Source organism: Onychomys torridus, chromosome 3 (genome assembly GCF_903995425.1).
Source record: "Onychomys torridus chromosome 3, mOncTor1.1, whole genome shotgun sequence".
Classification (NCBI taxonomy): Eukaryota; Metazoa; Chordata; class Mammalia; order Rodentia; family Cricetidae; genus Onychomys; species Onychomys torridus.
Genome location: NC_050445.1, coordinates 97,683,960 through 97,696,541, shown reverse-complemented (window position 1 = coordinate 97,696,541; position 12,582 = coordinate 97,683,960). Strand labels below are relative to the sequence as shown.

The window sequence follows — 12,582 nt, the reverse complement described above, 5'->3', positions numbered from 1 at the left end:
CAGTTTCCATGAGATTGTAGGTTTTCTGTAGTTTTTGTTGTTGTTGAAATCTAACTTTAAACTATGGTGGTCTGATTGAATGCAGGAGGTTATTCCAATTGTTTTGTATCTGTTGAGATTTGCTTTGTGGCCAAGTATGTGGTCGATTTTAGAGAAGGTTCCATGGGGTGCTGAAAAGAAGGTATATTCTTTTTTGTTAGGATGGAATGTTCTGTAGATATTGATTAAGTCCATTTGAGTCACAACATCAGTTAAGTCCTTTATTTCTCTGTTAAGGTCTCTGAGTCTCGGGAAGTGTCTGGTGTCTCCAGCTGATGGGTGTGGGGGGCACGGTGTGGAGATTGCAGTGTCTGCCTGAAGTCTTGGAAAAGGGGAACCGTCCTGGTGGGTTGGGGGGGGGTCCTGCCCTAACCAGAACTTGGGGGCCAAGTTGGGCAGGTCTTCCCTGGAATGGCTGGTGCCCAGGGCTAGGACCTAGGGGCAGGCCTCTCTGGGTATGACCCCAGGCACTCACCTCTGGTCCAGATGTGAGTTCTGGGGCAGGATGGAAGCTGGGGGCTGGTTTCTAAGTCTCATAAAGTGACTTGGGTCTCGGCGGATGAGTTTGGGGGCAGGGCTTGGAGATTGTAGGGCCTGCCAGGCATCTTGGAGAAGGAGAACTGTAGTTAGAGTTTTCCTGCCTGGCCCACAGTCAGGACAAATCTCTCTCACCTGCCAGGTCCATAGATGTTCAGAACCAACCAAGTAAACATACAGAAACTTACATTGTTTACAAAGTGTATGGCTGTAGCAGGCTTCTTGTTATCTACTTCTATCTTAAATTAACCCATTTCTATTAATCTATACTTTGCCACATGCTCGTGGCTTACCATTACCTTACATCTTCCTTGTCATGGAGGTGGCTGGCGGTGTTTCTCCCCTCAGCCTTCCTATTCCCCAATTCTCTTCTCTCTTGTCCCGCCTATACTTCCTGCCCAGCCACTGGCCAATCAGCATTTTATTTACACAGAGCGATATCCACAGCAGGGAACCTTCCCGGTGGGGTTGCGGGGGTCCTGCCCGATGGCCAGAACCTCTGGTCCAGATGGGATTTCTGGGGTGGGATCGTCTCCTTCTTTTTCAAGGAGAAGTTTTCTTTCTTTCTTTCTTTTTTTTAATTTTATGCATTTATTTTTATTTTACATGTATTGACATTCTGCCTGAATGTATGTCTGTGTGAGGGTGTTGGACCCACTAGAACTGGAGTTACAGACAGTTGTGAACTGCCGTTTGGGTGCTGGGAATTGAACCCAGGTCCTCTGGAAGAGCAGCCAGTGGACTTAACCACTGAGCCATCTTTCTAGACCCTGAGAAGTTTTCTTGAAGGCTGAGGATTATACTTATCTGTGGGTATAATGATAAATACTTAAAATGTGGTAAGAGATTATTCTGGGTTAATAAAGTGATGGCTATAGGTTCTCTTACAAGATCCATGACTTTACTAGCCCTGGGTAGTTGGCTAAGTTTCCAGTACCAGGTATGATTTCCCTCTTGTTGAGCAGGTCTTACATCCAATTAGAGAGATGTTGATTATTAGCAAGGAATGTGTGTCATTATTGCACCTTATGGTTATTGTGTCATGCTGATCATTGTTGTGGTTCATAGGTGTTGCAGCTGGGTAAGATTGTTGGTTGCTTCTCTCCTTTGGAAGCTTGAATGGAGTTTTCATCTACCATGTAAGCTAGCCTTCAGGGAGGAGGCTTTCAGGTCAGATCCAGGATGAACTACCACAGTTCTGTGAAGCATAGGAGTAGTAGAAATCCGGAGTGCTACCTTCTTGTTAGTGAAAGCAAAGTGCTCAGAGATAAAGTAACTATCCTAAATTTCATCTCTTGGTAATAGAGCCAGAATTGAACCCAGGGAGTGGTTTTCATTCTTTGGTTGGAAGCAGCCCACATAGAAAAGGGATCCAGTTCAGCTCATGCAAGTCCTTTGGCCCTTGTGATTGGCTTTCCTTAAACCTCTGGGCTAGATTGGCAGAGGTTAAATTCTCTAGCTATAAAAACTATGTGACTCCCAGAAGCTGCCAGGATATATCTTTGTTGTCTAGGAGTCTACAGTGTGGCAAATGAAGTCAGATTCATCACCCTTCTACCTCTTGACTCCATACTCTTAAGATTTGGTCCAGGTTTCAATTTGCACTTCTCTGAGACTGGATTCTGATTCTGATGTTCACATCTGCATTATCACTTCTCTCTTCCTTTACTTTAACTGAAATTCTTGTTTCTGTTCTCCCCCCATCCCTGTGTTTATTCTACCCACAGAGTGCTAGAACCCCGGACTGTGATATTCTCTGATACCTCCTTATTGCCTGTGCTGGTCTGCAGCGCTAATTTAGGCTGTCTTCTTTTCTTTCCTGTCAAGCTCTCTAATTATTAGACTGTTTTTTTCCCCAGACAAAATATGTAGCACATGTTAATACCATGTTTACTGCCCTTCTAGTAGAACAATCAGTCATTGTTTATATTATTTTAAATCCAGCATATATAGTATTAAGTTTCATTGTGCAATTTTTCCGAACAATATTTGTTTCTGGTGAGTCTCCTCTCTCTTCTCCTTCATCCTCTTATCCTGACTTGTATTCTTTAACTTTCATCTTGTATTGTATTTGTTCTCATGACCTATACTCCGACATGCCTTCATTCCATTTCTTCAATGTCAGTGTTTTGTGCCATTGGACCATCAATCATGCAGAACCTTACTTGATCTGTTTACTTTTTTTTTTTTTTTTTTTTGAGTAAAAGCTCATGATCTTATTTTCTTCATAACAAAATTGCCTTAGAATGGGATCTGGCACTTTCTTCTCTTATTGCTTCCAAGTTCACAATGCTTGAATCTCTTACTAGCCAACATCCTCTTAGATCTGTAGTTGGGCTCAACACACTCAAATCTCATCACAACCTTCTTTGTAGTTTTAGCCTTTTTGGGGAAAATAGGTTTCGTCTGCCCACCACAGGCACTCTGTTTCCTACTATCACACCACTTTCCATGGGCATACCAAGAATCCTTGCCCTTCTTGTACTGTGTCAAGTTTATGGGGTTGGTGCTTGCCACATTTCTAGCAGAATGTCCCTCTGGTCTTAGGAACATTCACCATATTGGTGAGAGTGCTATCAGCACAGAAAGTGATCTGTTTACTTTTATTTTCAGTTTTCTCTCAGATCTCAGTTCAAGAGAGCCTTCTCTAAACCCCTCAGTCTATATCAGCCACCCAACTAACCTTGCGAATAATTCCCACTCTCTACTTCTATTGCTATTGACTTAAATTTTCTTTTTGTATGATCCCCTGATTCACATTTGCTTCCCCATATTGGTGTTGGTTCTACCTGGGCAGGGCTTTGCCTAATTTCTGTTGTTCATGGTTTATGTCTGGAGCTTGGCACATAATCTTACAGTGAATTAGAAGGTGGGTATATGAAGTAATACAGAGTGAAAGTTATTAGTGCCCTGTTGGTTGGTGCCAGCTTGGAAACACAGGTGCATATTAACTTCAGTTAATGAATGTTCCTCACCTTCCTTGGAAAGCCATCTGCTTTTGGAACCCTGATTTTGGAGCATCGAATATAGAGCAGCCCGAGAGGAAGAGGTTGCTTCACCCACAAGACTATCATTTGTCCTGTCAATCAGGGATTCAAGTTTTAATCTTGACTTGTTACAAGAGGCCAAACAATGCCTTGTTCATAGAATGAAAAATCATATTATTAAAAATACACATGTTTAGGACTTTTGTTGGTTAGTATACATTTCCTCGTTTGCTTTTCATAATGACTGTGGTGGAGTCAGAGGTTGTATCATAAACAGATGAGGTATCTGTGTCATATAGTCTATACTGTTTACCCAAGTCATGTTCTAAATAGGTAGTTGTATAGGGACTTAATTTGAGTCTTCCATCTTTGATCCAAGATCTATCCCACCAACACAAAGTTTCCATATTATTTGGGAACAAAGGGTCCACAGTGGAGGTAAATGACAGACACTGGTATAGGCTGTATATAGTAGATTATGGCAGACTTTGAGAAGGTGAGGAGTCTATTCTACATTGAGGAATTATATTACGCAGTGATATAGGAATACCCTTTCCTAGTTACTTACTCCATTTCTTTCTTATACCATTGCTGTGTAGTTCTTAACTCCCAAATCTCTCATCTAATCATTAAATTCTCTGTCTAATAAACCAACCTCTACTAATTACTTTCCACAGATTTCAGCTGCAGGGTTTTATGTGTGCTTTGGGTGCTTAAATCTACTTTGTGATAACAGTGAAACAGGGCATCATGTCATTGTTTTGGTCAGTGTCCTGAAGAATGCCATCTCTTATTGCAAGTTTCAATTTTATTTCATGGCTCTTCATAAAGGATCATCTGACACTTCAAGTCCTTGAGGAAAAATATCTTAATTATTTTCTCATCATAAATGAGTCTAATAAAGTATGTGGAATAAAATGCAAATAGCCTACATCCCATACTCTAGTGATAATATTTAATATAACTCATTGCAGGGAGGTAAAAAGGACTTAAAACCTTACCAGAAGTAGTTTTATAACCTTTTTGTCATTTGGTTATAATATAGTTAACCAGGTAATAATTTCTTGACAAACTGTTTCTAATATCTCATCATAAAATGGTGTTAGATGCACATCTTTGACCAAGTCTCTAATTATTTTCTTATGGTACTTTCAAAGAAGTTCAATGATCAGTTTCATAGGTATGAAATTTAAAACAGCATGCTTCAAAAAGTCAAACCTACAGTTGGAAACAAAGTAAAATAATACTAAAGATTCTACATAAATATTACAAACTTGTTCTACCTTTTCAAAATTATCTAGAAATTCATTATAGATAAAATGTATAAAATTCCAATTTATGAAACTTCCAGGAGACAATGCAGGAGATGACCTAGATGGTGGGATTTTGAACTACACCTCCAAGGACATAGTCTGTGAAAGAAATGCTGCTATGCATTAAACGGTAGTCTTCAGCTCTGCCAGTGACACCGCAAGAAAATGAGAATAAAATGTTTTGAAGATATGTGCACATGACATTATCTGAAAGGATAAGAGATTCTTTTTTTTTTTTTTTTTTTTTTTTTGTTCTGTTGTTTTTGCCTCACTATGTGGCCTTGGATGGCCTGGAACACTCTATATAGACAAGGCTACCATGTGCCATTATGCCCAGCTAAAAGCATAAGGTATTCTAAAACTTCAGTAATAGGATAAGGAACAATGCCATTAAAAATGGGAAGAAACTGAATAGAGTTCCCTAGATTTACAGAAGGAAAACAAGAACATGACAAGATTCTCAGCTTATAACAGCGATGTCATAGCACATCCTCTGAGATGTCAGGTGGTGGAAATGTAAAATACTGGCAGCATCAAATGCTATGAGGTTGTGGAGGACAGTTTTCCTTAACTGGTGGTGCAAGTACAAAACACTGGTGGAAATATAGCCACTTAGGAGGACAGTGTGGCAGTTGCTTAAAAATAAACTTTTATTGTGTGATCTAGTAACCTCATTTGTTGGCATATACCACCTAAAGTTAACTCAAGTCCCCCCAAACCACCACATAGGAATTTAAAGCCACTCTGTTTATTATAAAAGCTTGGAAGCAATTAAACTTCTTAATAGTTAAGAGGATAAGTTGCAATAATATGATGAGTGATTTTTAGCTTAGTGTAGAAACGGGCTGCTATGACATTAAATGACCTGAGGAGCTTCAGATACATTGTATGAGATGAAAAAGCCAGTCTGAAGAAGCTACATGCTGTTTGATTTCAACTATATATCATTCTGGTGAAGGCACAGCTTTGAACATAATGAAAAATATTAGTGATTTCTGGGTTTGAGAAGAGGATAGTAGGATTAAGTAGAACACAGGATTTTCTAGAACAGCCATGTGATTCTGTGTAATGTAATGGTGAGTGCATGCCATTAAACAATTGTCAGAATCCATAGAATAAACAGCATCAAGAGCAAGCCCTGATGTTAGCCATGGACATTAGGGTATAATAGTGTATTAGTGTTGTTTCATTGATCGATGCAAAGGTACCACTCTTGTGCGGGATGTGGATTAGTGGTGGAGACTCTGTATATGGGGAGTAGGGAGCATGTGGGAATTCTGATTTTACTTTGCTCTGAACCTAAAACTGAATAGACACACACACACACACACACACACACACACACACACACACACACACACGAGAATACTGTTTTCCTTTCTGTAGACCTGCTCAATAGGAAAAATTATATTTTCTCATTTTAATTTTTCTGATTGTTATAAGATTTCTACTAGTTCACATTTTGATCCCTTGCCACTATTTGCTTTCCTCTTATCTTCAATCTACAGCTGATATCTTAATTTAAATGTATAGCCCACCTTCAGATATTAGTGTATTTGTCTTTTCTTCTGAGTCCTTTGCTGTTGCCATGGAAATCATCTTAAAGCTAAGTAGGGATTATGGGAGGGAGGGCATGCAGTAATTAAGAGCAGCACTGGGAAATAAGGGAGGAGATGGTTTACATATTTTAGTGAGGTCACTTAAAAAAGAGATGGTATGTGCTGACATAAAACTATCAGTAAATATTCTTTCTTGTTTCTTGTCTCAGCTTTCCATGGTCATAAGGAGGCACAAGATCCTCTAAGAATACCCAGAGAAAGATCCAGGATAATCCTTAAAGTATATAAAGCTAACACATTTGATTTTACTGTGGGTCTCTTAAATATAGCACATTACTATAAAACATTTCTCTTCATTATTTTTTTGCTACTTGCATAATTTCTATAAAGTATTGTAACAGTTAATTTGGCCATTTGCTGATAGGTTGTCCCTGAGGGTTTTCTTGTTGAGAACGAATGTCCTTTATCCTGGCATATTCTCTGTTTTCCGATCTCAACTTGGATACACGGATGACTCACACCTGTAGGTCTAAGCTAGCCTATTAAGCACTCTCCTGAACTGGTGCTTCAAACTTAGGAGACTCAAACCTATCTTCATAGTTTCTTTCCAAAATTTCTTAAACTTCAAGATTAAAGTGAATGGCACTAATATCAATTAATTGGCCAAGCAAAAAAATTGAATGTCAACCTTGAATCTTTTCTTTCTTTTGTCCTATCATAATTAGTCTTCAAGTCCTACTGATGTTCCTCAATATATTTTTGACAGTTTCATGTCCTTTCTTCTGTCTATATTGCTGCTACCCTTATTGAAATATCCATTGCTTCCCAGTGGGATCACTGCAGCCACTGTCCATCTTGTTTCTATATTTTCCATGTTACTGTCTTCAAAGCCATTCACTGAATTGCAACCAGTGTTTCTTTTAAGAAATCAATGTGATCAATGCTATTCTGACGTTTAACTCTATCTAGCATCTATCTGTCTGTCTATCTGTCTATCTATCTATCTATCTATCTATCTATCTATCTATCTATCTATCTATCTCTGGACACACAAACATATATACACATATATACACACATTGGTGATGTGTTTATTGATGTCATTAGCCTTATCTCTTGCTACAAAAATTTATTTTCCTTGATTATATTATGCTCTTTTGCTTATGAAATGTCACATAGGCTATATGTTTTGCCCAGAAGATTGCTTTTACAGCTCCTTAAATGAGAAATAATTCTCACTTTTTGCAACTCAGCTTGAACTGGATGCCTTTCCTTGATCCCAGAAGTTTGGAAGAGACACCATTCTTAGATGTTGCCAGAAAAACTTTTAATCCTTCCACTAGAGTGTATTTCATTCTGTGAAATAATTCTTATTTTCACAATTGATCTATGAGGCTGTGAGTTCTGTCTTTCTCAGTGAATATACCCAAGCAGGTGAAAACACATTGCGTGAATGAATATGTGAATGAAAAACGAAAAGACTCTACCCAACACTTATGTAGAGAGTTTTTGTGGGAGGTAAAAAGCAAAAGCAGGAGCCATAAAGAAATCACATATTACCCGAAACAAATTTCCAATTACTACTTGTATTTAGAGGTAAAAAGACACAATAATTTACATTCCCTTTGACTTCCCATATATAAGCTTCTTGATGTAAATTTACTTCTACAAAATGGAAACATTTATCGATAAAAGCAATACATGTATTCAACCCATGATTGTAAATAGGTTGAACAAAGGGGCAGAAAGGCTAAGCAATCTATTCTAGAAATAGTCGGGACTAGCCTCAAGCTCTCTTGCCTCCCAGCTGCTTTGGAAGAATTAAACATCCACATCGCATGTTATGAGCAAGACCACCTGAGTTCCCAGTTTAGGCTCATGTTCTTTCAGGACTGGAAGGTAACACTTAGTGCATGTAGGATATCAACAAATAACAAAGGATTAGTTACTTACAAGGCAGATGTGGTATTTTTCCTGGGAGACTCTAAAAAAGGGCTGAGGTGTCTGTGGGCACAACTGAACATTATTGTTTTAGTCAATAAAAACTTAAGAAGGGAGCAGTAGTGTCCTGTTTTTAAGCATGTATTTCCCCCACCCTGAGGTATGTTTAGTATTTGTTTTATTTCATGTTCTTACTCACATAAACTCAGATACTCCTCTGAGAAATAGCAGCATTTCACATCTGCTCTCCTGTGTCTCTACAATCTTTCATGACTTAAACGTTTTAAAACCATGGTGTGGTATTTTAAAGTCTTGCCAGATTGAAGGCTTTAAACAATTCAAATTGGTTGTGTGTTTTGTTAGAACAGGGTAGCCTTGAGTGGCTGATTAAAAAAAAAAAAAGCATATAAACCAAAAATGGCTTGGTGGTTTTTTCTAAGAGTTTTGTGATTGTTGATTGAAATCATCCAGACTGAGTTCTTCACCAAATAAAGACAAAGCCCATGAAAATTTTTGTATTACAAAATCAAAATGGAAATGACTTTAAAAAACCAAGAAAATTGCCCATTGTAGTTCAAAACTTCCCATAAGAAATTTTATTATCACAACTTACCCCTTATAGTTTGGTGAAGTAGGAAAGTGGGAGTAGATGGTTTTTGAAACACATCAGCTCATGGCAGTGTTATCGGTGGTAATGACACCCCATGATGCTATTTGTAGACCTCAGCATATACTTTGGCTAGGCTCCTGAAGAAGATGTAGAGCTTGCCTATAACTACAAAGGATATGTTGCCAGTGATCTGAGGCTGAGACTCCTAACCTAAACTGTTTGGAATCACTATTGAAGACCCGGCTTAAGAGCAGTTATAGATACTTACATTACTCTAAACTGCAAGATTTTGTTAGCTGTCACTGTGTGTCTGAGGGATCTAAATTTAAGAGTTAGGAACTCCTGGTGATACATGACTTATGTTTTCCCTCTTTCTTTGAATGGTGGAGAAGAAAAACAATAACCCAAGCAATGTATCTCAGACTGGCCTTGTTGTTGTTTATTTCTGCTCTTTTGGGGGGCCCTCTACCCAACTCCCAAATAAATCACACACATGGAGGCTTATTCTTAATTATGAACACCTCACCTTAGCTTGGCTGTTTCTTGCCAGCTTTTCTTAACTTTAAATGATCCCATCTACATTTTGCCTTTGGGCTTTTCCTGTTTTCTTACTTCTATAAATCTTACTCTCACTCCGTGGCTTGCTGTGTAGCTGGGTGGCTGGCCCCTGGGTCCTCCTCCTTCTCTGGCTACCCCTTCCTTCATCACTCCTCCCTCTCTTTTCTTCCTTTGCTCCCAGATTTCTCCTTCTATGTATTCTGTCTGTATGCCAGCCCTGTCTCTCTCTCTCTCCTGCCTTGCCATGGACCACTCAGTTCTTTATTAGACCTGTCAGGAAGTTTAGACAGGCAAAGTAACACAAGTTCACAGAGTTAAACAAATGCAACATAAACAAAAGTAACACACCTTAAAATAGTAATCTACAACATGGTCTTTCAGGAATCTGTGCAGCAACCAACTGCTTAGGCTTTCCTATGTTGAATACAGACAAACAACCATGTTAGAATCCTCTTTTTTCTAATGTACAATAGCTTAGAGTATCTAAGATTGTATGAGTGTGTTAGATATTATTGTTCTTGCCTTATGGGATCGTCTATGCTATGGCTTGCCTTCTTTATAATATCATATGACCTGGATAGGCTTAAATGATAACTAAACAAATGCAAGAAAGCCCTGCTGTGTATAACTTTCTTTGTCTTTTGGTTTTAAGAAACGACCAGTTCTCCTAAACAGTACCCTGATTTCCTTTGAGAGGCCACCCTCCACTATGTTGGTAGGGTAAACTTTCAAGAGCCCATCTTCCTCTATGGAATTAGAATACTTACAGTTTCCTTCTCCCATCAGGCTGATGTGTGACAAACCCTGGGAGTTTTATCTTGTATCTTTAGTGAGTGATTTAAGGATATAAAATTATTCTTAGATATCATCCATTATGAATAACAGCTGTAGTCACATATTGGTCTGACTGCCCTGGCACCAATGTGTTTGATGTTTTCCTCATTTCTTGGTCTCTGGCAGTTCCTGGGTTTCTGTGTGGTACTAAGTCTGTTCTTCCAGGCTTCTGTTGGTCCTATGAGGCCATCTACATTTGCTTTTAATTAAGTGAACATTAATGTTATTTCTTACAAGCAAGACCTTTGATGAATGTATCTCAGTCTGGCTGCTTCAAATGGACTCCACTTTTATTTATCAAGTATTCTGGGAAGAATATACATGAGATACTCTCTCGCATTAGTTACTTCTGATTATTAAATTAATTCAAAAAACCATTGTACAATTTGCCACTTGACAGATTAAGTAATGTATATTTTCCCCAGACTTAATATAGCAAGCAACAAATTCCTCTATAATGAGTACATTGTAGGAGTTAATATATTCTTTATGAGTGTGACACAAATGCACATGATTTTTATTCCTATCCCAATTTTTTCTTGCAATTGCCAGGATTCTCTCTTGCTTAGAGAATAACAAACAGTTGTTAACATATCCTTAGGCAAATACAGCAATTTTCCAACAAGGGATATAAGTTATCAAGGTACGTTGATTTCTTAGAAGGCTGTTATCTCTGGCCTAGGCTGCTCAAGAGGACATCTTTTTTTTTTTCATTTTTTTATTATTATATTTGTGTTTTAATTTTACACATCAGCCATGGGTTCCCCTGTCCTCCCCCCTCCTGCCCCCACCTTCTCCCCATCCCTTCCCCTCCATTTCCATCTCCTCCAGGGCCAAGACTCCCCTGGGGATTCATTTAAACCTGGTAGATTCAGTACAGGCAGGTCCAGTCCCCTCCTTTCAGGCTGAGCAAAGTGTCCCTGTGTAAGCCCAAGGTTCCAAACAGCCAGCTCATGCACTAAGGACAGGTCCTGGTCCCACAGCCTGGATGCCTCCCAAACAGTTCAAGCTATTCAATTGTCTCAAGAGGACATCTTTATCTTTGTACCCACAAGTAGGAAGGGGTACATTAAGAATGACAAATACCTAGTACCTGGTCTTCAGAATTACCTTCAAGATTTCTTTCTTTTAGATTAGATTGTTACTCGGTTTGGGTAACAGCAAGCTATGGAGCTAGAAACTGAAATAAAATAGTATGATTTCTCTTTAAATTGCGGGATTGTTTGAGAAAAGTACTCTGCATCATCTTTCAGTGACAGTAATCACTTTTCTAGTCATTGAATATGGGCTGGGAAAGCCTTCTGTGCATACTTACCTTTTTGACAGTAAGGAGACTGAAGTCTGTAATAGTTATGTAACCTGGCTGAGGTGACAGAGTTGGTTATATCCCAATTCTCTCTAACTTTCTTACAATAAATGTAATCCCATCTCACAAAACTGGTTATAACTAGCTCTTACCAGACCAGCTCTCTAGTTGGTTCCTAGATGGAAAACTTCATTTTTTTTTGTTATTCTTATACATGGGGAATTATTTGCTTGCCTCTGGACATGGACAGTTAGTCTTGATAATATTCTTATCCATTGGAGAATTTTCTTTTGTGAACATGTGTTATTAAGCACTATAATTCATATATAATTTGCTTAACATGACTGACTTTCATGGAATTGCAGGAAGCTAACTTTGGGGTTCAGCAGCAACAACAACAACAACAAGAACAACAAAAACAAGTAGTCTTTAACTGTTGTTCCTGACACAAAGTTCCTAAAACCCTTGGGACCATCAAATGATAAATGAATCATTTTCTTATTACTAGTGAGTTGGTTGGCAGTACCTAGATAACTTTAGGACGGTAGGGTAGCATCCAAAAGTTTCCCCAACCTCTGAGTATGGGAAGAAGGACAGAAGGTCGATATACTCATCAATGGCTTATAATTCAAACAATCATTATCTATGCAATGAAATCAACATAAATTCCTAAATGATGGCATTAAAAGAGCTTCTAGGTCAGGAAATGGAGAGAGCTGCTAAGAGGATGGTAACAGGGATGGCATGGAAGTTCCACACACCCTGCTTCCGCCTTGATCCCATGCCATCTCTTCCATTAGGTTGTGCCTGAGTTTATATCTTCACCCCTCAGTTCTCACCAGTAAATGCATTTCCTGGGGTCTGTGACACCCCCCCCCCTTTTTAAAAATCAAATCTC

The 12,582-nt window shown here is 38.7% G+C and overlaps 1 pseudogene; it reads right to left on the bottom strand.

The window, feature by feature from the left end:
- Window positions 1-2,817: 2,817 nt before the first annotated feature.
- Window positions 2,818-3,136, bottom strand: LOC118579214 (annotated as a pseudogene).
- Between the last annotated feature and the right edge of the window lie 9,446 nt (window positions 3,137-12,582).